Below are 25,185 nucleotides of genomic sequence, written 5' to 3' on the forward strand. Positions count from 1 at the left end.
GACATTGTATGGTTTATGTAAAATTGGAATTTCTTTATACAGGGGAAAAGCCAATAATAATAAAATATGAGTGATAGGTTAACAAAATATTTATTAATAAAATAACATTAGAAGTAAAGATTTCATATTAATAATTTTGGTGAACATAAATAACATCTGGAAAAAAATCAAAGCTTGAGAGATGGAATTATCACTGATATCCTCAATAAGTATTGGACTTTTTAATATTTAAGAAGAATGTTCTAACTATGCATATTTCACCAGTTATAAAGTTCCGCTCAGACTTAAACAGGGAAATTTAAAAAACAACATAAACACTTTTTATCTAAGCTATGTTTATTGCTTTGTTTGGCTATGGTTTTGGATTATTCTCATAAATAATTTAAATCCCAAGGTTTTCATCCTTTTCTTCTGACAATTTGTTGACTTAATAAAGTCATTTTTCTTCATCTTTCTTTCATACATGATCTAGCTTAAACCAAAAACTCGTATTTCTTGACTTATTGGGAGAACGGAGCAAGGTTACATTTTTACTCATAACCTTTCAAATATTCCCTACCCGTTCTTACATTTTTTTCTGAGTCTTTATTTTTACAAATAACAAGAAGTGATTTCTTCAAGCTCACTCTAGAACAGATCATGTTAAACACCGGGGGGTTAGGGACTTCTTATAGGAAGATGCTATACCCTGATGCTCTGTGCTTTGCAGTGAGGTCATTAGATGACCTTGTTGACCCAGAGTTCCTCTACTTAACCAACAAGAGGGAATTTTGGAAGCTGAGGCTTTCCTTCAGCAGCTGATGTCAAAGCTACAGCAGGAGCAGCACATGGCAACAAGAGGTGCAGGTGTGCAATCTAAATCAATACATCCTTCCTTTCCCCAGACAGCCTCCAGAGCAGATTCTGGCTCACGCACATCTGCTTTATATTAATTGGTTGCTGAAAGAACATATGAAGATGTTGCATGTATAAGTACATATTTACCAGAATGTCACAGAGTTTGATGGGAGGCTCTCCTTGTGGCCATTTCTGTGATGGGGAGAATGTGAAGAGTGGAGCCATGTGGAGAGCTTCAAGTAACTTCTCAATGCTTGACTACAGTGTTCTCTGTGAGGGTAGGTAGCTAAAGTTCTCAACTGTGATAACTCAAGACAAGTTAAAGGTAACTGATGAGATTCTCTCTTTGTGCCTCAGCCATTGCCGTATACCCTTCTATATGATCCCCCGTGCCCCCAGCTCCTTCCTCCTCCATCCATTAACTGCTTAATGGAATGTTCTTAGTGGATCCTAAGTGAGCTTCTGCCATCCTCCTCCTTAGCAGCCCCCCTTCCCATTTTCTTTGGAGTTGAAAGCATGATCTCTCCCTGACTTTACAAGCCCTCTAAGGTCCACCGCACTTTGCATCACTCTCACCTAACTTCCTATGTCCCTTCCTCGGCTCAGTCTTCTTACACTCCAGTGGCCTTGATAGTCCAGGAAGACACCAATAATTGTCTTTATCTGCATGCTTTCCCCAAGCATCCTTAGGGCTCATTTCTTCACTCTCTTCAAGTTTTTGTTAAATATCATCTTTGTAGTCACACCATCTCCTGCCTATCTACTTAAAATTGTGCTTCTTCTACATCTGCCTGCACCCTTACCCTTCCAGTTTCACTTTTTCCTCATAGCACACAACAGCTTTCTAATATTCTACTTAATTTACTTATTTGTCTTAGTTATAATCTATCTTCTCCCACCAGAATCTGTACCCTCTGGGGACAACGCCTTTTAATCTGTTTTGTTCACGGTGGCAAACAGTGCCTGGCACGCAGTAGGTGCGCAGAACACATGCCCCCAGCAAGCAGTCCAGGAGATTTCGATTAAGGCTCTGAGGTACTTAATTTCACTAACTGCTTCCGAGAACAGGAACAAGCCTAACTAGCTGTTTAATCTTTGACCCAACTTGCTCTGTAGAAAAAATAATTTCTTTTCTATAGCCAGTGACAACACCATATTGGTATCCCTCCACTAAACACTATATACAGTGTTTACAACAATAAGAAAATGTGGATGACACAGTGCCCACCCTTCATGGTATGATCTGGAAAGGGGAAAATCCTTATAGCATATACCCACCAACAGCAGGTATCAGTAAAAGCATTTAATTGCTAGAGTGCATTTGTCCAGAAAGTTATGATAGTCATAAGAAAAGGAGGTATAAAACATATTTTAAATTGAGAGAACCATGAATATTTGTTTATGTTTCATTAAACACATTAGCAGTGATCCTCTTGCCAGAAACAAGGCATTTTACTTTACTAATATTATTAGTAAACATGTGTTTTTCTGGTTTTAAATATATATATACTTTATTGTAAAACAAATCAAAAGTAATATAGTTCTGTACAATTAGGTAGGTTTGGGAATTTTTTTTTTTAATGTAACCATAATACTCTTGTCACTGGCAATCAAGTAACCTTGAATTTTTTCAAAAAAGCAATTAGCCTTTAAGAAAAACAAAAGTTAATTAAAAATGACAACTTAGTCATCGAAGAAAACAACAGCTCAGAATCAGTCTGTATTGCCTACTACAAACTGATAATGCACCAAACTATGTTGAAAATGACCTCTTTTCAATTACTTAAAAAAAAAAAAAAATACTCACAGCTGCAGTGAACTCACATACTCTTTCCAGCTATGCTCAGTTGATTTAAAACATTTTATTATCTGAAGTTGGTTAAACTTTTATGTATATAAAGCTACATCCATACAAAACTATGTCTAGAAACGTAATAGTGCTTAAGTTAAGGAATCTTTAGTTACCCATACTTTAAAATCATAAAGATTCCAAAACCTCAAACGTCAAACAAAGGCATTTATAGGAAGAATGGAAGATCAGGCTATCAGCAAGCATTACATCCTATGAAGCATTAATTTAGCAACTAGATGGTTGTAAAATCTATAGTAAACCAGTATAATAGGGGGGAAAAAAAAAAAACAACTGTCATTTAAAACAATCATCCCATTGAGTTTCTTCCTGTAAAACTGAAGAAGTTCTATGAGCCACTCAAGTACTCTCTAGAAGTCAAAGCAGAAAAAGCAGCTAGAAACTGAGCATGTCTTCCTTCCCTCTTTTGACTCATTCTGAGTCCGCTATTTTTCTCTTCCTCATCTTTTCTGTTCTCTGCTCCCATGTATTTTGCAGCTAACTCTACATGTTTATTTTTCTGCTCTGTTTTCAATATTGTTTGTATTCTTCTATTTTTTTTTTTTTTTTTTGCACAAAAAGAAGTTGCAGATGCAGCTGGAGTAGCAGAAACAGGGTACAGTCTCAAAGTCTGCTTGATTTTACTTAGACAAGGCTGCTGAAACCTAGACTCCTCGGGAAAGTAAAGAGCCAGGGCTGAGGCCCAGTGGACCACATTTTGTGTGAGAGCCAAGCCCATGAGCTCTTGCCCCTAGCATGTCTGCATTCAGTGACAATCCTGACTACTGGGGAGTTAAAGCTCTGAACAGGACTACTGATATGTCAGGAAGTTCTGGATGGCTGTATTTTGCTGAATGATGAAGTAGCAACTGCTGGAAATAATAATAGGCCTTAAAATAGCAAAAATTCCTGAATGACTGTATCAGGGAATGACCAATTTCTATCATGTGTTGATGTCAATTGAGAGCATGGATATTCCCTAGAGAAAAAAGAAATGAGATTCCAGACCTGCTTTTGTGTGTGTGTGTGTGTGCAAGAGATTTCAACTACATAAAAACCCTTCCAGGCTCAGCTATAGAGCATACTGGAAATGTCAAGAGGCCACATGACAGGAAATGCATTCTGTATAATCATGCTGCTCTCGTGTTTAATGTGGGAATAGGAAAATCCTCAATAGCACGGCATTCCTGGATGGATTTGAAACCACGAAATGCCACAGCTACAGAGTTAAAAAACTAAAGTCCAAGAGGAAGTTACAGAAATCTTGTGAAAGGAAAAGCACATGCCATGTTATAATCTTAAAGGTAAAATTGAAATGTATTTTATTAGAAATCCAGGATCATGAATTTCTGAACATTGGCTATCAACCACTATCTATCAGTTTCTAACTGGATATTCACACAATATGAAGTCTTGGAGGAGAGATATACATTCAGTGGCTATGGCTAAACAAATAAATGTTCTTTATTCCTCCAATGCAGTAGGAAATTCCCTCAAAACCTAGGCTGGACTAGAACAAAGCTCCTCTTCCCTAAGCTATATACAGACTTAAGTAGCCTCCAGCCTAATTGGAATGCCAGCCCTGTTAACCCATATCCTATAGACCTGAAATTATGAACTCAGTGACTATGAGTTGGAACAGACTCATGGTTAATATACATTTTGGCCCTCAATGTATTCTTAAAGGGCTTCCCAGGTGACGCTAGAGGTAAAGAACGTGCCTGCCAATGCAGGAGACACAAAAGACACAGGTTTGATCCCTGGGTTGGGAAGATCCCCTGGAGGAGGGCATGGAAACTGACTCCAGGATTCTTTCCTGGAGAATTCCATGGACAGAGGATCCTGGCAGGATATATAGTCCATGGGGTCTGAAAGAGTCGGACACGACTGAAGAGACTTAGCATGCCCGTGTTCTTAAATGTGGATTTGTAGACATTTAAAAATCAGAAGACTTTATATTTCAAAACCATACTGTTATTTTTTTCTGGGGAAGAAAGAAAAAGATTTAGACCCCAAGAAATATAGGCAAATCTGCAACATTTTTCCAGAGCTGAAGCTTTGCTGCTCTATGAGGCAAAACTTCCAATCTCTGTCACTCACTGCTCTCATACCCATACCCAAAAGATCTTCTTTGCCCATTTTCATCACCTAATTGGCTATAGATTTGATACATTTGACCTAAACTCTCTACGTAAGTCTTGGCCTTCTCTACCTGAAAACATCAATGACAAGGGAGAAGGAGTTCAGAGAAAAAAATACTTCAAGAGACAAGGCGAAAAGTAAGAGTTTCTTACCCAATAAAAACAAAATGATTGCTCCCTATAGACTTTCTCAAGATTTGTCTCAATCTAAGAACACACAAAGAAGAAGCGATAGCAGAGAGTTTCTAGAAAGACTAAAGAAGAGTTTGAGGAGAGAGAGAGAAAGAAAGAGAGAAAATGAGGAATAGAGGGACTCAGACAAAAACAAAAACAGAGAGATTAGCACATTAGCATGTTAATCTCATAAATGTCTGACTGTCAACATTAACCTTTCCTTTTGGGAATCAAGTGCAGAATAGAACAAGGAGATTAGACAGGGGACTGAAATTTCACATACAGGCCCCAATCTATGGCCTATATTAAGTGAAATATTTCTGAAAGGCCAATAAAGCATAAGATTCTGGCATCTCACTAGCAAGAGTGCCTTTCAAGATCCTGAGCCTATTTTTTGTTGTTGTTGTTTTGCATTCTTTTTCTCAAGGAGGAGGTCCCCCTCCCATTGTATATATTTCAGCCTCAAAAACATGCATCTACCTCTGCCCAGGTCCCAGACTGTGAATACACTGACCAAATTTATCAAAGAAACAAAATTAAAAATATATGTATTTGATAAGGTGACAAGTTTGTGTGTGTATGTGTGTCTGTGACTAAACCAAGTCGTTCAAGAAAAGGAGATAATCCAATAGTCACTAAAACCAAATTTTATAAAAGGAACGATTTTAGAAATTGCTAATTTTGAAGAACACCTTCTGAGTCATTATACCAGAGAATAAACTACTTTCAAATATTTAAAAATGATTAAATTCCATTAAAATTTGTTTTTATGAATAAAATCAAGATATATATTTAATGTTCTATGTCACCTAGAATTTGAGGGGTATAATTAATCTGACGGAGAAGGCATCGACACCCCACTCCAGTACTCTTGCTTGGAAAATCCCATGGATGGAGGAGCCTGTTAGGCTGCAGTCCATGGGGTCGCTAAGAGTCAGACACGACTGAGCGACTTCATTTTCACTTTTCACTTTCATGCATTGGAGAAGGAAATGGCAACCCACTCCAGTGTTCTTTCCTGGAGAATCCCAGGGATGGGGGAGCCTGGTGGGCTGCCGTCTATGGGGTCGCACAGAGTCAGACACGACTGAAGTGACTTAGCATAGCATAGCAATTAATCTGATTCACAATTTCCCTGATCTTTAGTATAGGAAAATGTTTAGAATTTTATATTAACTAGCCTTCAGAGGATAGTCCCAAAAATAATTATTAGAGAAGAAACCCTATAACTATCAGCTAAAGTCACTGTTATACTATGCTTAGGGTCTGTTCTTTAACTTCTAATATAATTGTCTGTTCTTTTTATCTTTATAGTATCATCTTACATAAAACTGTAGTTTTGATTTGCATTTCTCTAATAATGAGTGTTATTGAGCATTTTTTCACGTGTTTGTCTTCTTTGGAGAAACGTATGTTTAGGTATCCTGTCCACTTTTTGATTTTGGGTTGTTAGTTTTTCTGGTACTGAGCTGCATGAGCTGCTTGTATATTTTGGAGATCAATTCTTTGTCATATGCTTCATTTGCAATTATTTTCTCCCATTCTGCAAATCAAAACTACAACGAGCTATCACCTCATGCTAGTCAGAATGGCATTCATTTAAAAATCTACAAACAACAAATGCTGGCAAGGATGTGCACTGCTGGTGGGAATGTAATTGATACAACCACTGTGGAGAACAGTATGGGAATTCCTTTAAAAACTAAGAATATGACTACCATAAGATTCAGCAATTCCACTACTAGGCATATACCCTGAGAAAACCATACCTGAAAGAGATGCATGTAGCCCAGTGTTCATTCCAGCACTCTTTTACAATAGCTAGGACATAGACCAACCTAGACAGCATATTAAAAAACAGAGACATTAATTTGCCAACAAAGGTCCATCTAGTCAAAACTATGGTTTTTCTATTAGTTATGTATGGATGTGACAGTTGGACTATAAAGAAAGCTGAGTGCTAAAGAATTGATGCTTTTGAACTGTGGTGTTGGAGAAGACTCTTGAGAGTCCTTTGGACTGCAAGGAGATCAAACCTGTCAGTCCTAAAGGAAATCAACCCTGAATATTAATTGGAAGGAATGATGCTGAAGCTGAAGCTCCAATACTTTGGCCACCTGATGGGAAGAACTATTTTCAGGACAGCAATGGACATGCAGACATAGAGAACAACAGAGAGCAGTTTGTGGACACAGCGTGAGTGGGGAGGGTGGGACGAATTGAGAGAGTAGCATGGAGACATATACATTGGTGGTGGTGGTGGTGGTGGTTTAGTTGCTAAGTTGTGACTCATTTGAAGAGACCCTGAAGCTGGGAACGATTGAAGGCTGGAGGAGAAAGGGACGACAGAGGATGAGATGGTTGAATGGCATCACCAATTCAATTGCCACAAGTTTGAGCAAGCTCAGGGAGTTGGTGATGGACAAGGAAGCCTGGCATGCTGCAGTCCATGGGTCACAGTCAGACACGACTGAGTGACTGAACTGAACTGAGGACATGGAAGCAACCTAAATGCCCATTGACAGATGAATGGATACAGAAACTGTGGTACATATATACAATGGAATGTTATTCAGCTTTTAAAAAGAATGCATGTCAGTCAGTTCTAATGAGGTGACTAAAACTAGAGCCTATTGTACAGAGTGAAGTTAAGTCAGAGAGAAAGACAGATATTGTATATTAACACACATGTATGAAATCTAGAAAGATGGTACTGGTGAACGTGTTTGCAGGACACAGTGAACAAGAGAGAACAGACCATGGACACAGTGTGAGTGGGGAGGGTGGGACGAATTGAGAGAGTAGCACGGAGACATATACATTGGTGGTGGTGGTGGTGGTTTAGTCGCTAAGTAGTGTTTGACTCTTGCAACACCATGAACTGTAGCCTGCCAGGCTCCCTTGTCCATGAGATTCTCCAGGCAAGAATATTGGAGTGGTTTGCCATTTCCTTCTTCAGGGGATCTTCCTGACCCAGGAATCAAACTCAGGTCTCCTGCATTGCAGGCAGATTCTTTACCGACTGAGCTAAGATAGAAGCCCCAACATATACATTATCATATGTAAAATAGATAGCCAGTGGGAATTTGCTGTATGGCGCAGGGAGCTCCACCCAGTGCTCTGTGACAACCTAGAGAGGTGGGATAGGGTGGGAGATGGGAGGGAGATTCAAGAAGGAGGGGACATATGTATATCTGCTGCTGATTGATGTTGATGTATGGCAGAAACCAGCACATATTATAAAGCAAACATCTTGCAATAAAATTTTTTTTTACATTGTAGTTGATAAGATACCAAAAGGTTTTTCTTTTCGATAATGTCTAAAAGTATGATCTTTCTACCCATTAAAGTCAGATCTTTAAATCTGACAAAGAACCAATGTGTAACCTAAACCTACACGTGTTCAAATTATATTCAGTTGCACAAGGAGAAGTGCATCCTAGAGTTATCACTACCTCCAGTTTCTCAGAGGCGTCATGCTTTTCATTCAGAAATTGGTTATTCTAGATTAAAATGGAGGAATTTATTTCAACATAGAAATTTAAAATCAGGCATAAAGCAATTTCGCATAAAGGAGATTCCATCTGTCATTAGGAAATTAAAATATAATTAAATAATAATATACTGAAACTTGACAATATGTTTCCTTGCTATGGGTTTGTCAGATGGCTGACATGGATTTAAAGCAAGGATATTCTGAAACTATCAGTAATAAAGAACCTTGATCTAGGTCCAAAAGAAACAATCTTAAATACCCCATCATTGTGGGAAATGTCCTAATAAGATTCTTTTGCAAAATACATTAGTCTTTTATTTTTCTTTTATTCTTTTTTTTTTTTAAGTCATGTTTTTAGCAGGCTTGTCAATAAAGACATTGAGGCCGCATTTATAAAGTGGTGGGTAAAATCATTATGAAACTGTCAGTGTGTGTTTCACTTGAAATAGTTTGACTGTTTCTTGCCAGATCAATCAGATAATATATTTGGAGGAGTAAATTTAGATCTTCTTAGTTAACTTATAATTCTAAGTTTAAAGACCAAAAGCTTTAGGTTTATGGCTCTCCACCAAAAACAAAGTTGTATTTTATAAAAGTTAAAACAAAAAATTTAGCACATGAAAAGCAGTTAATTTTATATAGTATCTCTAGTTTTGCTCAGTTTTTGCTTTCATAGACACACACACACACACCACACCAAGCTCTTCTTGTAACTACTGTCACTACAAATTTTTAATTAGAAATATAAGGGTAACAAGAAAATGGCAGGAGGCATTAAGATCACAGAAAACTGTTTGTGTGTGGGTGGGTATGTATGTATGTTTTCCTTTCTTCTAATAACATATTTAGACTGATGCTTTGCTGTTATTCTGTTTTGTTTTTGCTTTTGTGGGAAAAAGTTCTTTTTTGATACCAAATGTTTCCTACTTAGAAAACTATGTTTTCAGTTGTCAACATTTGAATTAATTTAGTAGTATAAATACCTCTAGAAATTTTTTAAAAAGTATTTAAAAATTCTAGTGTTGTTCTAAAAAACAGTCTTCTGATAAATCAGGAATTTGTCTTTGTCCAATTGTCTTGGGAAGCTAATTTTTTCCATCTTCTTTTTTATTTTGTGAGGTAATGAAATATTTAAATAACTGATACTTGGCAGAAAAACTTATTCCCACAGTATTTCTTGCCAAAGTGAAAGAAGAAAGATCCAAATATCAAACAAGGGATGCTGTATTTGTGAGATTATAAGCCTGATTTTCTACATGACCTCCCCTTTAAAATAAAATAAAACATAAATAAAACAAAATAAAATGATGGGAGAAATGGGAAATCCAGAAGGATCTTTGTGAAATAATATAACTATTCTCAACTGATGACAAAAACTGAAAATAATACAGGATATAGCAAGAAACAACCTTATTCTGACAATAAATGAATGAGATTAACCCAATCATTTTTCCAGTTTTAATATCTGCTCAATTTTTAAAAGGAAGATGAAAGTTAGGACAACATGACCCATAACTTGCTATTATCGAAATAAAATTAAAAGCTTCTAAAAAGTTTTCCACTGGAGGGATTAAAAAAAAAAAAAAAAACTAGGTCAGAAATAATGTGTGTTCACTGGGCCTTGTTTTGTGAAAGGAAATGCTCTACCAGGAAAAGAAGTAATTACATTCTATGCAGGTTTAATTTTTGTAAACATCGAATTGGCAAATATACATTTCCTTTCTCCCTTTAGATTTGCCTTACAAAATTGAGGGAGGAACTCACTTCAGTAAGGTTCCTCAGTTTAATTATTGCATCCAAAATTTATTAAAGAAAGAAAACAAAAACATTTGTGAGCCGTGGGGACTGGTGGTAACACAGGTACAGGGGAACCAGGAGGATCTGCTGACTCCAGATGGAGTGGATATATTCCCATGGCACCTATTACTTGCCAAATGTTTTGTAAAGCAAACACATGACCTAAAAGATTTTGCAAGTGTGGGGTCTTCAAAAAAAAAAGAAAAAGAAAAAACTACACGCTTGCAAAAGAAAAAAAAAATTTCTGTTCTTATTTAAAAGTCATTTCTTAATTCCTAACCATAAGTTGTTTTTAAAAACACACACACTTTTAATATTTTTCAGCTGTCATGCCCACTTTAGTGAGTCTACATGTGTGGGTACTCCATAAAATCTCAGTGGTGGTGGCAGATGTCCCCTTTGAAATATTTCATCTGCTGCTGGGGGTGAGGGGAGTGCCACTCTGGTGCCATGAACACCATTCTTTCTGAGGACTGATTTGGGACAGTCCTCTAGAGCGAACGCAGCACTGCTTGATGTCACTCAAACGGGTGGTATGAAAAGCAGAGAAACATATGACTATGTCAACATGAAGAAAGGAATTTTAAATAATAACATATTTATGAGCTCCTTTACAACAGCCGAAAAATTGCTGTAGAAAACATATTAATAATTACTATAATTAAAGCTGGACTACGGGAGATTACAAATTTATATCTGTTGTTTAAAGTGACCAAATCCTATACCCATGGAAGTGCTACCCACTCCCAAGAAGACACCCCCAATTGTTGAAGCCCCAGATCTCTCTTCCTTCCTTGCATTCCTCTAGCAGCTTCATGCTGTACCACATATTTTCACACTTAATTGCATACTGTCTTCCTCTGTCCTCTAATTATTTAAAGGTTTAGTGGTTTAGGAGTTTTTACTTATTTTGAATTAATGTGTATTCTTCCTCCTTCAAGATAATTACTGTACTGAACAGAAGATACTCAATAAATATTTTATTTATTAATTCATTCAACAAAATGTATTACGCACCTTCTATGGACCATGTACTAAACTGGCATAGCTTCTTGCCCTAGGTAGCATATATATTTTCAGGATAGAATAAACAGTAAGCCAAAAATCACAGAAGCACGAGGAAAATTACAACTGGTGATCAGTGCTGTGGAGGAAGAACAGCAGATATTCTAAGTGAAGAGATCTAATGTTCACAGACTAGGGGATGAGGCAAAGTTTTCAGAGGAACTGACACCTTCTTTAAACCTAAAGGGTAATTACAAATTACCAAAAGAAGAGTGAATAAAAATGTTTTGGGGAAAAAAAGAAAGTACAGGCTATGCTGAAGAACTGAAGTAAAACCAGTGTGATAGGAGAGTAATAAAGATGGGGGGATGGAAAAAAATTCTGGAAAGGTTATCAGAGGCTGGATTATGTAGATCTTATGGTCTATGGTGAGGATTTTCATTTTTACTGTGAGGCTATTGAGGATTTTGAGCAGCAAGAGGTATCATAAGATGCACTTTTTCAGAAGATGATTCTGCCTGCACAGTGAATAATGGATTAGAAAGAACAAAGTGTCAAGATAGGGAGACCTAGCAGGAAAATATTTCATTATTCCAGGTGGAAAATGATGCAGTTTCAACTAGCACAAATGATGCGAGTCGACATGGAAATAAGGAGACAAAGTTCAGAGACAAAGGGATCAAAAATAATATGCAGGCAGCCAGCCTGAACAACTAGGCACTATCGACCAAGATGTGAAAATAAAACAGCATGGGAATAGATTGAAGAGTGAGAATCAATAGTTCAGTTCAGTTCAGATCAGGCCCTCAGTCATGTCCGACTTTGCAACCCCATGAATCGCAGCACACCAGGCCTCCCTGTCCATCACCAATTCCCGGAGTTTACTCAAACTCATGTTCATTGAGTCAGTGATGCCATCCAACCATCTCATCCTCTGATGTCCCCTTCTCCTCCTGCCATCAATCTTTCCCAGCAGCAGGGTCTTTTCCAATGAGTCAACACTTCGCATTAGGTGGCCAAAGTACTGGAGTTTCAGCTTTAACATCAGTCCTTCCAATGAACACCCAGGACTGATCTCCTTTAGGATGGACTGGTTGGATCCCCTTGCAGTCCAAGGGACTCTCAAGAGTCTTCTCCAACACCACAATTCAAAAGCATCAATTCTTAGGCACTCAACTTTCTTTATACTGCAACTCTCACAACCATGCATGACTTTTGGAAAAACCATACCCTTGACTAGACAGACCTTTGTTGTCAAAGTAATGTCTCTGCTTTTTAATATGCTGACTAGGTTGGTCATAGTTTTCCTTCCAAGGAGGAAGTGTCTTTTAATTTCATGGCTGCAATCACCATCTGCAGGGACTTTGGAGACCAAAAAAAAAAAAAAAAAAAATAGTCAGCCACTGTTTCCACTGTTTCCCCATCTATTTGCCATGAAGTGATGGGACCAGATGCCATGTTTTCTGAATGTTGAGTTTTAAGCCAACTTTTTCACTCTCCTCTTTCACTTTCATCAAGAGGCTCTTTAGTTCTTCGCTTCTGCCATAAGGGTGATGTCATCTGTATATCTGAGGTTATTGATATTTCTCCTGGCATTTCTTGATTCCAGTTTGTGCTTCATCCAGCCCAGCGTTTCTCATGATGTACTCTGATATAAGTTAAATAAGCAGAGTGACAATATACAGCCTTGATGTACTCCTTTGCCTATTTGGAACCAGTCTGTTGTTCCATGTCCAGTTCTAACTGTTGCTGCCTGACCTGCATACAGATTTCTCAAGAGGCAGGTCAGGTGGTCTGGTATTCCCATCTCTTTCAGAATTTTCCACTGTTTATTGTGATCCACACAGTCAAAGGCTTTGGCATAGTCAATAAAGCAGAAATAGATGTTTTTCTGGAACTCTCTTGCTTTTTTTGATGATCCAGTGGATGTTGGCAATTTGGTCTCTGGTTCCTCTGCCTTTTCTAAAACCACCTTGAACAACTGGAAGTTCACGGTTCACGTATTGCTGAAGCCTGGCTTGGAGAATTTTGAGCATTACTTTACTAGCGTGCGAGATGAGTGCAATTGTGCGGTAGTTTGAGCATTCTTTGGCATTGCCTTTCTTTGGGATTGGAATAAAAACTGACTTTTTCCAGTCCTGTGGCCACTTCTGAGGTTTCCAAATTTGCTGGCATATTGAGTGCAGCACTTTCACAGCATCATCTTTTAGGATTTGAAATAGCTCAACTGGAATTCCATCACCTCCACTAGCTTTGTTCATAGTGATGCTTTCTAAGGCCCACTTAACTTCACATTCCAGGATGTCTGGCTCTAGGTCAGTGATCACGCCATTGTGATTATCTGGGTCATGAAGATCTTTTTTGTACAGTTCTTCTGTGTATTCTTGCCACCTCTTCTTAATATCTTCTGCTTCTGTTAGGTCCATACCATTTCTGTCCTTTATCGAGCCCATCTTTCCATGAAATGTTCCCTTGGTATCTCTGAGTTTCTTGAAGAGATCTCTAGTCTTTCCCATTCTGTTGTTTTCCTCTATTTCTTTGCATTGATCGCTGAGGAAGGCTTTCTTATCTCTTCTTGCTATTCTTTGGAACTTTGCATTCAGACGCTTATATCTTTCCTTTTCTCCTTTGCTTTTCACTTCTCTTCTTTTCACAGCTATTTGTAAGGCCTCCCCAGACAGTCATTTTGCTTTTTTGCATTTCTTTTCCATGAGATGGTCTTGATCCCTGTCTCTTGAACAATGTCACGAACCTCCATCCATAGTTCATCAGGCACTCTATCTATCAGATCTAGTCCCTTAAATCTATTTCTCACTTCCACTGTATAATCATAAGGGATTTGATTTAGGTCATACCTCAATGGTCTAGTGGTTTTTCCCTACTTTCTTCAATTTAAGTCTGAACTTGGCAATACGGAGTTCATGATCTGAGCCACAGTCAGCTTTTTGTTGACTTGTTTTTGTTGACTGTATAGAACTTCTCCATATTTGGCTGCAAAGAATATAATCAATCTGATTTCGGTGTTGACCATCTGGTGATGTCCATGTGTAGAGTCTTCTTTTGTGTTGTTGGACGAGGGTGTTTGCTATGACCAGTGCATTTTCTTGGCAAAACTCAATTCGTCTTTGCCCTGCTTCATTCCGTATTCCAAGGCCAAATTTGCCTGTTACTCCAGGTGTTTCTTGACTTCCTACTTTTGCATTCCAGTCCCCTATAATGAAAAGGACATCTTTTTTGGGTGTTAGTTCTAAAAGGTCTTGTAGGTCTTCATAGAACCGTTCAACTTCAGCTTCTTCAGCGTTACTGGTTGGGGCATAGACTTGGATTACTGTGATATTAAATGTTTGCCTTGGAAACAAACAGAGATCATTCTGTCGTTTTTGAGATTGCATCCAAGTACTGAATTTTGAATTCTTTTGTTGACCATGATGGCTACTCCATTTCTTCTGAGGGATTCCTGCCCACAGTAGTAGATATATAATGGTCATCTGAATTAAATTCACCCATTTTAGTTCACTGATTCCTAGAATGTCAACGTTCACTCTTGCCATCTCCTGTTTGACAACTTCCAATTTGCCTTGATTCATGGACCTGACATTCTAGGTTCCTATTCAATATTGCTCTTTACAGCATCGGACCTTGTTCTATCACCAGAAAGGTTAATGAATACTCATTAACCCTATTCTATCACTTGAAGGGTTAATGAATACTCATTAACCCTATAGTAATTCTACTTACACACACAAACCCACATATATACAGCAATTCTACTCATATGTGTGTATCATATATATGTATACATAATGCAAACTAGAATGTTCAGAACAAAACTGGCTGTTATAGCTTAAACTTGCAAAAAAAAAAAAAAACATATAACAATAACCCCAAAATAGTAAGTTATAGCATAATTACACAATGGAATATAATACAGCAGAGAAAATTAACATGAACGAACTATCTCTAAGTACAGTAACATTGATAAACATAATACTGACTGGGAAAAAACAGTTCCAAAAGAGTAGAATTGTATGACATCCTCTTTATAAAGTTTTTAAATGAACAATATAATATTTAGTCACATATATGACTGAAAAAAAAAAATAAGCAAATAAATACCAAACAATAAACACAACATTAAGGATAGTGTTTTCCTCTGAAATGAGGCAGAGGGATGGGACAGAAAGAAACACAGGGGTGAGTTACCATATAATATATCATCAAGACTAGGACAATTTTGAGAGTGAAGTGGGGGCAGTGTTCATAAATAGGGATGGTCATAGTAAACAGGGACTGCCCCAGGAAAACTGGACATAGAGTCACCCTAGTTATTGATAAGGGTATTAAGCTATTGAGGGCTTACCTCATGGCTCGGTGGTAAAGAATCCATCTGCCAATGCAGGAGATGTGGGTTCGATCCTTAGATCAGAAAAATCCCCTGGAGAAGGAAATGACAACCCATTCCAGTATTCTTGCCTGGGAAATCCCATGGGCAGAGCCTGCCAGTCCATAGGGTGACAAGAGAGTCAGACACAACTTAGCGACTAAACAACAAGTTACTGGTAAGAACTGAATCATTTCTTATATTGGTGTGTTCATAAGTAGAGGTCCATTCATGACCAATGATTTTAATGTGTTATGAGCCAAGGATTTATGACTGTTGATTTATGATTTATGACCATCAATTGTTTGGGGGGACCATCTGAGGTCCAAACATAAATAATGTGTTGGTTTTAAATATTTTTATTTTTTAAAATTTTAAATATTGGTTATTTACTAGTGCAGGCCTTAGAATTAATCTTTGAATGTATGGCTGAGAAGGATGAAAAAGAAGTCTTCATTCAGGAAAAGAAATGAAAGGGCAAAGATTTAGTCACTATCCAATCCTGCTCAATCTCCTGCTCTCCCCAGATCCTGAAATCTGAGAGTCAAAGATCACAATGTAACAAATATAATGAATCAAATGATAATTTGATTCTAACACTGACTCAGGTTGACTTCATTACTTAGGAAAATCAGGAATTGAGCTGGGTTCAAGTTCTACCCATTTATTAAGCCAAAGTAATGGAATCCTGATAAAAGAGTTGGCTTTGCTTTGTAGCTGTCCTTCAATAGCTCTGGGAGGTTTGAGGTTCAGCTGGATCTTCAGGTTTGCAAGAGATAATATTCAAAACAGTTAACCAGTGATGCCAGTACAAGAAACAACCAATCTAAACAGATCCTAGCCATGGCCCAAGAGTAGAGTCCTAAACCTTCCTGCTGTACCAGTGCAGCCTTTCAGTTGCCAGCTCATAAATATGAGAGCCAGGTGATTTCCAAGAAGTCACTGAGCTAGAGTGGAGGGATGACCCCTAAGGACTTGGGTTTTGGCTAGTAATTAATCAGTTTTGTGAGTAGGTCAATATTTTAAATACTGATACAACTAGAAGTGGATAAAGAATTTTTTCTGTCTAAAAATTTATATATTTGGAATATATTCAAGAAGGAAGTGAATACAAATTGCCTTTCACAAATTAAAAAAAGAAAAAGAAAATTATCATTACTAAAGTCTCTCCTAGGACCTCTGAAACTTAATCATGATTAATTTTATAAAAATCCACCTCTAGCTATGGACACACCGAAGCATACCAGTTGAGTGCTTGCCTTAAGTCCACACTGAATATTCCAGACCCTACAGATTCTTAGACTAAAGCAGACCATGTTAGGACATTGTCACTGTTGATGACAAAGCCAGAGTAGACACAACCAGTACATTCGGCTACTGGTGTTTAGTTTATGTGTGATTCAACTATAAATTAAAGTTGACTTCCCATATTAGGATTCTAATCTTCAGGAAACACCAAGGAAGTACCTAAATATTTTCAGCAACAGTATAGTAGAATACAAAGCAACTTTGGAATCATTTTCACCACCATAACAACTTCATAATTTCTAACAACTTCAATTACACCAATGCGTAAAACATAATGAGGCACATAATACACACTCATTGTTCAAATAAGCAAAGGTAAACTTGAATTTAAACACTAGATTTACCTTTAGTGCTAAACCTTCTTTTACTTCTCTTTAAAATGGAGAAAGTAATATATTAGAAAACTGCTATGAGGGACTAAAGAGCATGATGTCTCCAGCTCATAATGAAAGGATGTGGTGTCTCTGCTAAAACAGTTCTAAGAACTCAACTGGCCAGGGTTTCCAATCATCTAGAATGTTCTAATTAACCAAGTGTCAATGTGTTGACTAAGTCTGAATCACTGTGACTGAAGCCAAACTAAGGGTTATCAAAGAAAGTGAATTCCATATCAATACAGAATTTCACACACAAGGGAGTATGTATCTCTAAATTATGGTTTTAAAGAACAGAAAGAGAGAAATCACAGCATTTAGTCTCAACTAATGGAGCAAAAAATGAAAGACAAGGCTGCTAAGATAATAGGTTATTAATGAATATAATAAAATGTTTGTCACAAATATTTTTTGGAACAAGATAGGTTATATTTAAATGAGGGATTAAGCTAAATTAAGAAAGTCAATAGAAATAGGAGGGAACGAGGCGTGGGGGGGAAACTAACCTGCACTGTGGTTGCTAACTCTACTACTGAGTATTGAGTAATAACAATGATTACTGAATTACAATTAATTTTATCACTGAATTATGTGTAAGTTCTTATACCTTATATGTAGTGAATACAATATTTGTTAAATGTATGCACCTTCTTTCTAGGAACTAGCTCATGGTGTCAGAAGTTTTGTATTTCATAGTTTCATTCATGGGTATTTAATCTTAAGTACCATCTTAAGTTACACCAGCTCACCCATTTGGTAAAGAAATTCTATATGCAAAAATCAAGGCTTTTCTTTTCAATTATATTTTATTCACATTTTAAACTTTATTTTTTATATCCCCAATTATAAAAAAAGAGATCATGAGAAGTAAATCCATTTCCACTTCTAGCCACATTTCAAAATATAGAATATTAAGTCTCCATGGAATGCCCAACCTGAGAAAGATTTTCCCGTGGGTCTCTCAGGATAATTTTACAGCAATTTAGGAGAGAAAACGATATTTTTTATGGTCCTCAGGAGCTTTGGATGGGCAGAAGACCACCAAGAAGTGGGATACATTTTCAGTTCTGTGGGTGTTACCAGAAGGGATTTGCTAAACCTACAAATTTCCTCCTCAGGTCACTATTGAGTCAAGGTGACATATATAGAATATCTAAATGTGTCGGTGATGTAATTGCAACAAACTACTTCTGTCAAAATGAATTAAAAATATATTTTTAGTCTAAATATTTCTTAAAAATATGTGAAAATAATATTTTCCTATTTATGAGAGATCACTTTATTACTTTCTATAGAGGCTTTAAGGATTATATGAGATTTAATAAAGAAAAAAATGCTGTTTTATAACTATAATTATTTCACCTTAACAATATCATTTTGAACCTGTATCTCAGTGTTTTCAGAGAGTAAAATTCATAATGCATACATTTGTGAATACTGAAAGTCCTTAAAAAAAAACAGAAAATAAAAAGTTGACCATCAATAAGGAAAGTGAGAAAAAAACAAATTAATAACAACATTATTATAATAGCTGACTGCTGCAAAGTTTTAGTTTATGCAACATATGTGGTAAGCAACAATTTTATTCTTTATATAATTTAATATTTATCAAAATCTTATTAAAAAAGAGGAAAGTCAGAATTAGATTGCAATCCAGATAAGTTAAATGTTAGAGAATGATAGTGGGAATAAGAGAACAAAGAACATTTTAGACTATTCTATTTTCTATAACAAATCATTTCTCAAAAAATGACCTTGTCTCTGCACTCCATTTCTCAAGATAACTCAGAACTGCAATTTGGCAATATCAGTGAAAAAACTTTAAGCCTGCCAGAACCAGAAATTCAAACTCTATAAATTGTATCCTAAAAAAGTATTCTGAAATGAGTATACAGTACAAAGGCAAGGATGTTCATTGAAACATTAAAGAAGATGATAAAGATTTGGAAACAGCACAAGCAATGTGAGATTTGTTAAATAAACTATGATAGACCTATGTGATAATCTATGATAGACCTATGTGATAATCTATTTGCTCTACTGTAATATATATAATAGAAATAAAAAGCTTCCGAGCACAGGAAGAATGTTTAAAATGTATTGTTAACATTAAAAAATACACTGTAGTTTGGATAGAATAAAAAATGTATATGTATATTTGGGAAGAGTCTAAAAAAAAACACACCAAAATGGTAGCGTGTGACATGTTCAGCTGTGCCCAGCATCCAGCACCAAGAGTATCAGTGGTGTAGGGGGAATGGCAGCAACTCAGTGTCCTCATGGACAGAACTCTGGTGTGACTGTGGACATTCTAGATGGTGGAGCCTGCTCTCTGGCCGTTATTAAACTCCAAAATATTCTTTAGACACTGCATTTTCTGCTTGATGTTTCCAGATCTCATTTCTGCGGCTTGGATCAAGGATCCTGACAGATACATGTCCTTCAGCACCTCTACTAAAGTCCTATGGGAGACAAAGTTTCTCTCCATGCTAGACTTCTGGGAGCATATGGGGGAAGAGGTTCAGGTCATCTGTTAAAAATGACCAGAATAAATTATTCTTATGATTTATAGAATTATAAAATACAAATTTTCTGACCCAAGATAAAATTTTGAGCAATGGTAGAGACACTGGAAAATTACTGAGATAAACTGAAACTAAGGAAAAAATAAGGGGACTGCTAGAAGTTAGATTCCCCAGATACCACCTAATGCACACTTAGACTATTTGTACATTATCCACATACACTTTGCCTAATAAATGTAACAATTATTCCTACTGAAAGAGTTCCTCAGTTCAGTTCAGTTCAGTCACTCAGTCGTGTCCGACTCTTTGCAACCCTATGAATTGCAGCACGCCAGGCCTCCCTGTCCATCACCAACTCTCAGAGTTTACCCAGACTCATGTCCATTGATTCGGTGATGCCATCCAACCATCTCATCCTCTGTCATCCCCTTCTCCTCCTGCCCTCAATCTTTCCCAGCATCAGGGTCTTTTCAAATTAGTCAGCTCTTTGTGTCAGGTAGCCAAAGTATTGGAGTTTCAGCTTCAACATCAGTCCTTCCAATGAATACCTAGGACTGATCTCCTTTAGCATGGACTGGTTGGATCTCCTTGGAGTCCAAGGGACTCTCAAGAGTCTTCTCCAACACTACAGTTCAAAAGCATCAATTCTTTGGCACTCAGCTTACTTTATAGTCTAATTCTCACATCCATACATGACTACTGGAAAAACCATAGCCTTGCCTAGATGGATCTTTGTTGGCAAAGTAATGTCTCTGCTTTTTAATATGCTGTCTAGGTTGGTCATAACTTTTCTTCCAAGGAATAAGCGTCTTTTAATTTCATGGCTGCAATCACCATCTGCAGTGATTTTGTAGCCCCCAAAAATAAAGTCAGCCACTGTTTCCCCATCTATTTGCCATGAAGTGATGGGACCAGATGCCATGGTCTTAGTTTCTGAATGTTGAGCTTAAGCCAACTCTTTCACTCTCCTCTTTGACTTTCATCAAGAGGCTGTTTAGTTCTTCTTCACTTTCTGCCACAGAGTTCCTCAGAGCAATTTAATATCAAGGTCAGGGTCCAGATTCAAGAAATAAGATGCTACAAGGCACAAACCTACACAGACAAAACAACACAGAACCTCTGAGGGTTTCATCAGGGATACTTGACTCAGACAATTCTCAGGCCTTGAAACCAGCACCCATGTGAAGTATAAAGCTATTTCTACACAGGTTTTCCTAATCCTCCAAAGATGTGATGACTGAGAAAAATAGATATTTAAATAACCCCAGAGAACCAGAACAGTGAGAAGGTCATTTTAGAGTCAAATAACATTTAGATTAGGTATGCTACACTATCCCCCCCCCTTTTTTTTTTTCAGTCCACACATGTGACCTATTAGGGAGATCCTATGACTACTGGACTGAGAAAGAAAAGCTCAGACCTCATTACCAAGGTTACCTCATTACCAGGTGGCATGATGTAGTGGAACCAGCCAGCCATGGATTTCTGTTCTGCTACAGCTCTATAGTTGACTTAAAGAATACGAACCCCCACTCAAAGAACATGATGAAGGAATATCCTCTCTCATGGGCAAAATTTCAGATAATAAATCTGGTTATCTACTTTACCCAGGATAATAAGTGGCCTGAGGGCAAACCCGATTCATTGGCCACCACTAGCTTTCTGGCTAGTTGGCCAGAAATTGGAAGAAGAGCATTAGAAGACTGGTGGACATTTTCTGGGAAAAAGTTAGATTAATGTACTAAGAACAGGCACAAAGCATGAAGGTGTTTGCATCCTAAATTAAACGCTCACTGAAAGACATCCACATTTGAGAAAGCTCTCAAATCAGATGGGCAAATAATTTATACAATGGATATCAGGAAGCATCCTTCCCCAGATACTTCAGTACTTATTCAAGGGATCCATGTACAAAGGTACCATCATGCCAGAAATAGAAGTTCACAAGGGCTCAACTTTACCCCCACAGTATTGAGTCCAATGTGTAACCTCAGTGACCAATGCTGTACCCCTCACACTGCAATATTTTCGGAGATCAGTAACTTCCTGATAGCAGGTTGAAGACTGTAACCCTCTGTAATTCTAAAGGGGCATCAAGTTCTGACTTAAATATATACCTATCCTATAAATAGATTTGCTTTGATCTGCCACCACTATCATCCATGAATTTATGAAAAAAACCATCATTCATCATAGAATCCTGTAAGACATTGAAGCTTATTTCACAGCAGAAAGTGCAGCTTTCCATCCATGAGATTCACTTGTATTGCAATGTACCCTGTTGCTTAAATGGAACTGACTTAATAGAGTAGTGAGTGCTTACTGATGATTCACTTGTGGAAGACCACATCCTGGTAGTGTTGATTGCTTTGAAAAGTGGACCAGTATAAGCTCAACTTCTCCCATGGGCAATATATAAGCGTTTAGGAACAAAGAAATAGAAATAGGAGTTACTGTTTTCATTATTATACCAAAATATCTATGCTTGAGTCATTTTTGCTTCCTGTCCTTATACCTTTATGTTCTGAAGTTCAGAAGTCTTAGTTCCCAAAAGAGAAATACTTTCATTAATGACACAACAATTGTCCCATTGAATTATAAGTTGAAACCATTATTTGGATTTTTTGGGTTTCTCTTGCCATTGAACCATCAGGCAGAAAAGAAATGTGAATATTGATTCTGCTTAACAACATGGTGGAATCCACTTGGGACCTCCCTCCCTTAATAATTCCAAACCCAGTAGTAAAATCTACAACAATTAACTGATAGAGCTAGAACCATGAAGTATTCAGATCCTTTGAGAAAGAAGGCTTGGATCACCATCAGATATAGAACCCTGATCAAATCAACTGAGGTTCTGGCTGAGGGCAAGAATATAAAAGGGTGAATCAAAGAAGCGCCCTCATGATTAGAGTCAAAAATGAGGATTATATCAGCTCTGCATATTTTTGTCATTTATATATTAACAAATTATTCATGTTTTATCCTTTCTTCACTCTATATATGAAAACTGTTGGTGATACTTAAATTTACATTTTCATTCTGCCATACATTGAGAAACCACATGTAGATCAATGAAGAAGGTATTACATTACCTAGAGACATCCAACTTTGAGAGTGAATGGTGCATGATGATGAGACTTCATATGCCCTTTTTGTGAGGTTCCAACCAGTCCATTCTGAAGGAGATCAGCCCTGGGATTTCTTTGAAGGGAATGATGCTGAAGCTGAAACTCCAGTACTTTGGCTACCTCATGCAAAGAGCTGACTCATTGGAAAAGACTCTGACGCTGGGAGGGATTGGGGGCAGGAGAAGAAGGGGACGACAGAGGATGAGATGGCTGGATGGCATCACTGACTCAATGGACATGAGTCTGAGTGAACTCCGGGAGTTTGTGATGGACAAGGAGGCCTGGCGTGCTGCGATTCATAGGGTCACAAAGAGTCGGACACGACTGAGCGACTGAACTGAACTGAACTATGCTGGTTTTAATTTGTGTTTGGTTTGTATTTTCTTACGTGGAAGCATGAAGCTTTTATTACATGAGAATAAATTTTGTATGGTTGGAGAGAATGCATACTACATAGTAAAAGGGGTGGATTGTGACAGTCGCAATTTTATTCACAGATTCTTTCCTTATACTTACTCTGCTGTCCAGGAAATGGCATTTTGCAAACATTTCCAGGCTACTCTTGTCCACCACCCTCTAGCCAGGTAGGGCAAATGGGAAGCTGTGATATGAGTTTCGGGCTAAAAAAAGGGAGAAATCAAGCCCACCATTCCAACCCTCCCACAGCTTCAGCAAAATGTCTGATACCACCTCATCTTCCCATGGTTCTAACTCTAATCAAGAGTATAAACAGACCCTTCCACTGTGATTTCCTTTCCTGCCTGGTGGCCCTGATTCTTTGGCTCTTCATAACTAAGAATGGATGTGCCTTGCTAATATACTTAATACTGCAGTTGAGATACCATTCATATTTGGCTTTTCAGCTTTTCTAATAACTTTGTAATACATTTTATGTCCCTAAAGTTCAGTGACCAGACATTGACTTGACCCTGATCATGAGGCTATTTCAGTAGTTCAGGTGAGAAATGATGGTGGTTTAATTCAGGGTACTAGGGTGCTAGCAGTATTGATCAACAGACTTGGACAGAGTTGAGGACTTATTGATAAATAACTTGTAGATGTTGAGAAAAGGGAGGAATCAAGGAAGATGCTTGCTTTTCTATTTTGGGAAACTGAATCATAATAGTGCCATTTATTGAGATGGGTTCATGGTGAGATCCCTAAAGGACAGCAAAGTGGATTTCTTTAATTGATGGTTAATGGAATCTAGAGATTTGTGGAAAGACCTAGCCTCCTAATCTTTATCCTGAAAAACTCTCTTTTTCACTTATAATTAACTCCTGAGTGGTTAGATCCCAACTCTTTTTGTGGCTTTTATCTCACAGGGGGAGAAATGGAATTTCTAGGAATAATTCCATTTAAACCACTGTGCTCCTATAGAGTAAAATAATTTAACTGACTGCTTCAGCTTACTAAAAAGTATTTTATCTGATTCTGGGATAACAAATATATGCGAAGATCTAAACAGGGAAACCTTGAGGCAATACTCAGGTGCTCGTTTGGATGTTCTGAGAGCAGTGAGAGACCTAATTACTCAACAGACAATTGCATTTAGCAGGCTCTTAAGAAACTGCCCTCAGTCAACACTCTCTTTTAGGACATAACCAATTTTCTGCCTTAGTCTCAGCTAAGTTTCAGATTAAAGACTGGAGGGAAATATGAGGAAAAATGGGAGGTCTGCATGACCTAAGAAAGAGATTCTGGAATCTAAAGTAAAAAATTATAAGGACTTTGGTGCTTGATTGAAGGATAGAAAAGAAGTACTAGTTAAGATTTAACTTGATGAATTTAGTCATACTCTTATGTTTCTATTCCAAATAGTTATAAGTCATTCACATATAAAACATAATCAGAAATCAGGGACTATTAATAAATGAAAATGTGGAACAAAACATAAAATATCATGTATTTCAGAAAAGGAAATTAGAAAATGAAACTGTCCTAAGTTTCATTCATTTATGTGGGCTACTTTGTTTGCCTTCAACATTCATGCAGTTTATATAATCTTTTTGTGACAGTATCTTCCAAAAAGTTTTGTGGTGGGATTAAGGTGGGAATCCAGTCTTACAGCCAAGTTTTTCTTTATAGTTATGCAATATACTCGGAATTTCCAGAAAATGTGTTGGGACTGGTGTGAGTGTGTGTGTGTGTGTTCTGAATGCATTAT

At 37.3% G+C, this 25,185-nt stretch overlaps 1 long non-coding RNA gene across 2 annotated transcripts in view; it reads right to left on the reverse strand.

Moving 5' to 3' along the window:
* LOC139176389 (uncharacterized) overlaps nucleotides 1–24,552 on the reverse strand; it is a 230,332-nt gene extending 205,780 nt beyond the window's left edge. The window contains exon 1 of one of the 2 annotated variants that reach the window (XR_011560811.1): nucleotides 22,983–24,552. This is a non-coding gene — a long non-coding RNA (uncharacterized lncRNA). The remainder of the gene's footprint in view (nucleotides 1–22,982) is intronic. The other variant, XR_011560813.1, reaches the window with a different exon arrangement.
* Nucleotides 24,553–25,185: the final 633 nt, after the last annotated feature.

Source organism: Bos indicus, chromosome 2 (genome assembly GCF_029378745.1).
Source record: "Bos indicus isolate NIAB-ARS_2022 breed Sahiwal x Tharparkar chromosome 2, NIAB-ARS_B.indTharparkar_mat_pri_1.0, whole genome shotgun sequence".
Lineage (NCBI taxonomy): Eukaryota > Metazoa > Chordata > Mammalia > Artiodactyla > Bovidae > Bos > Bos indicus.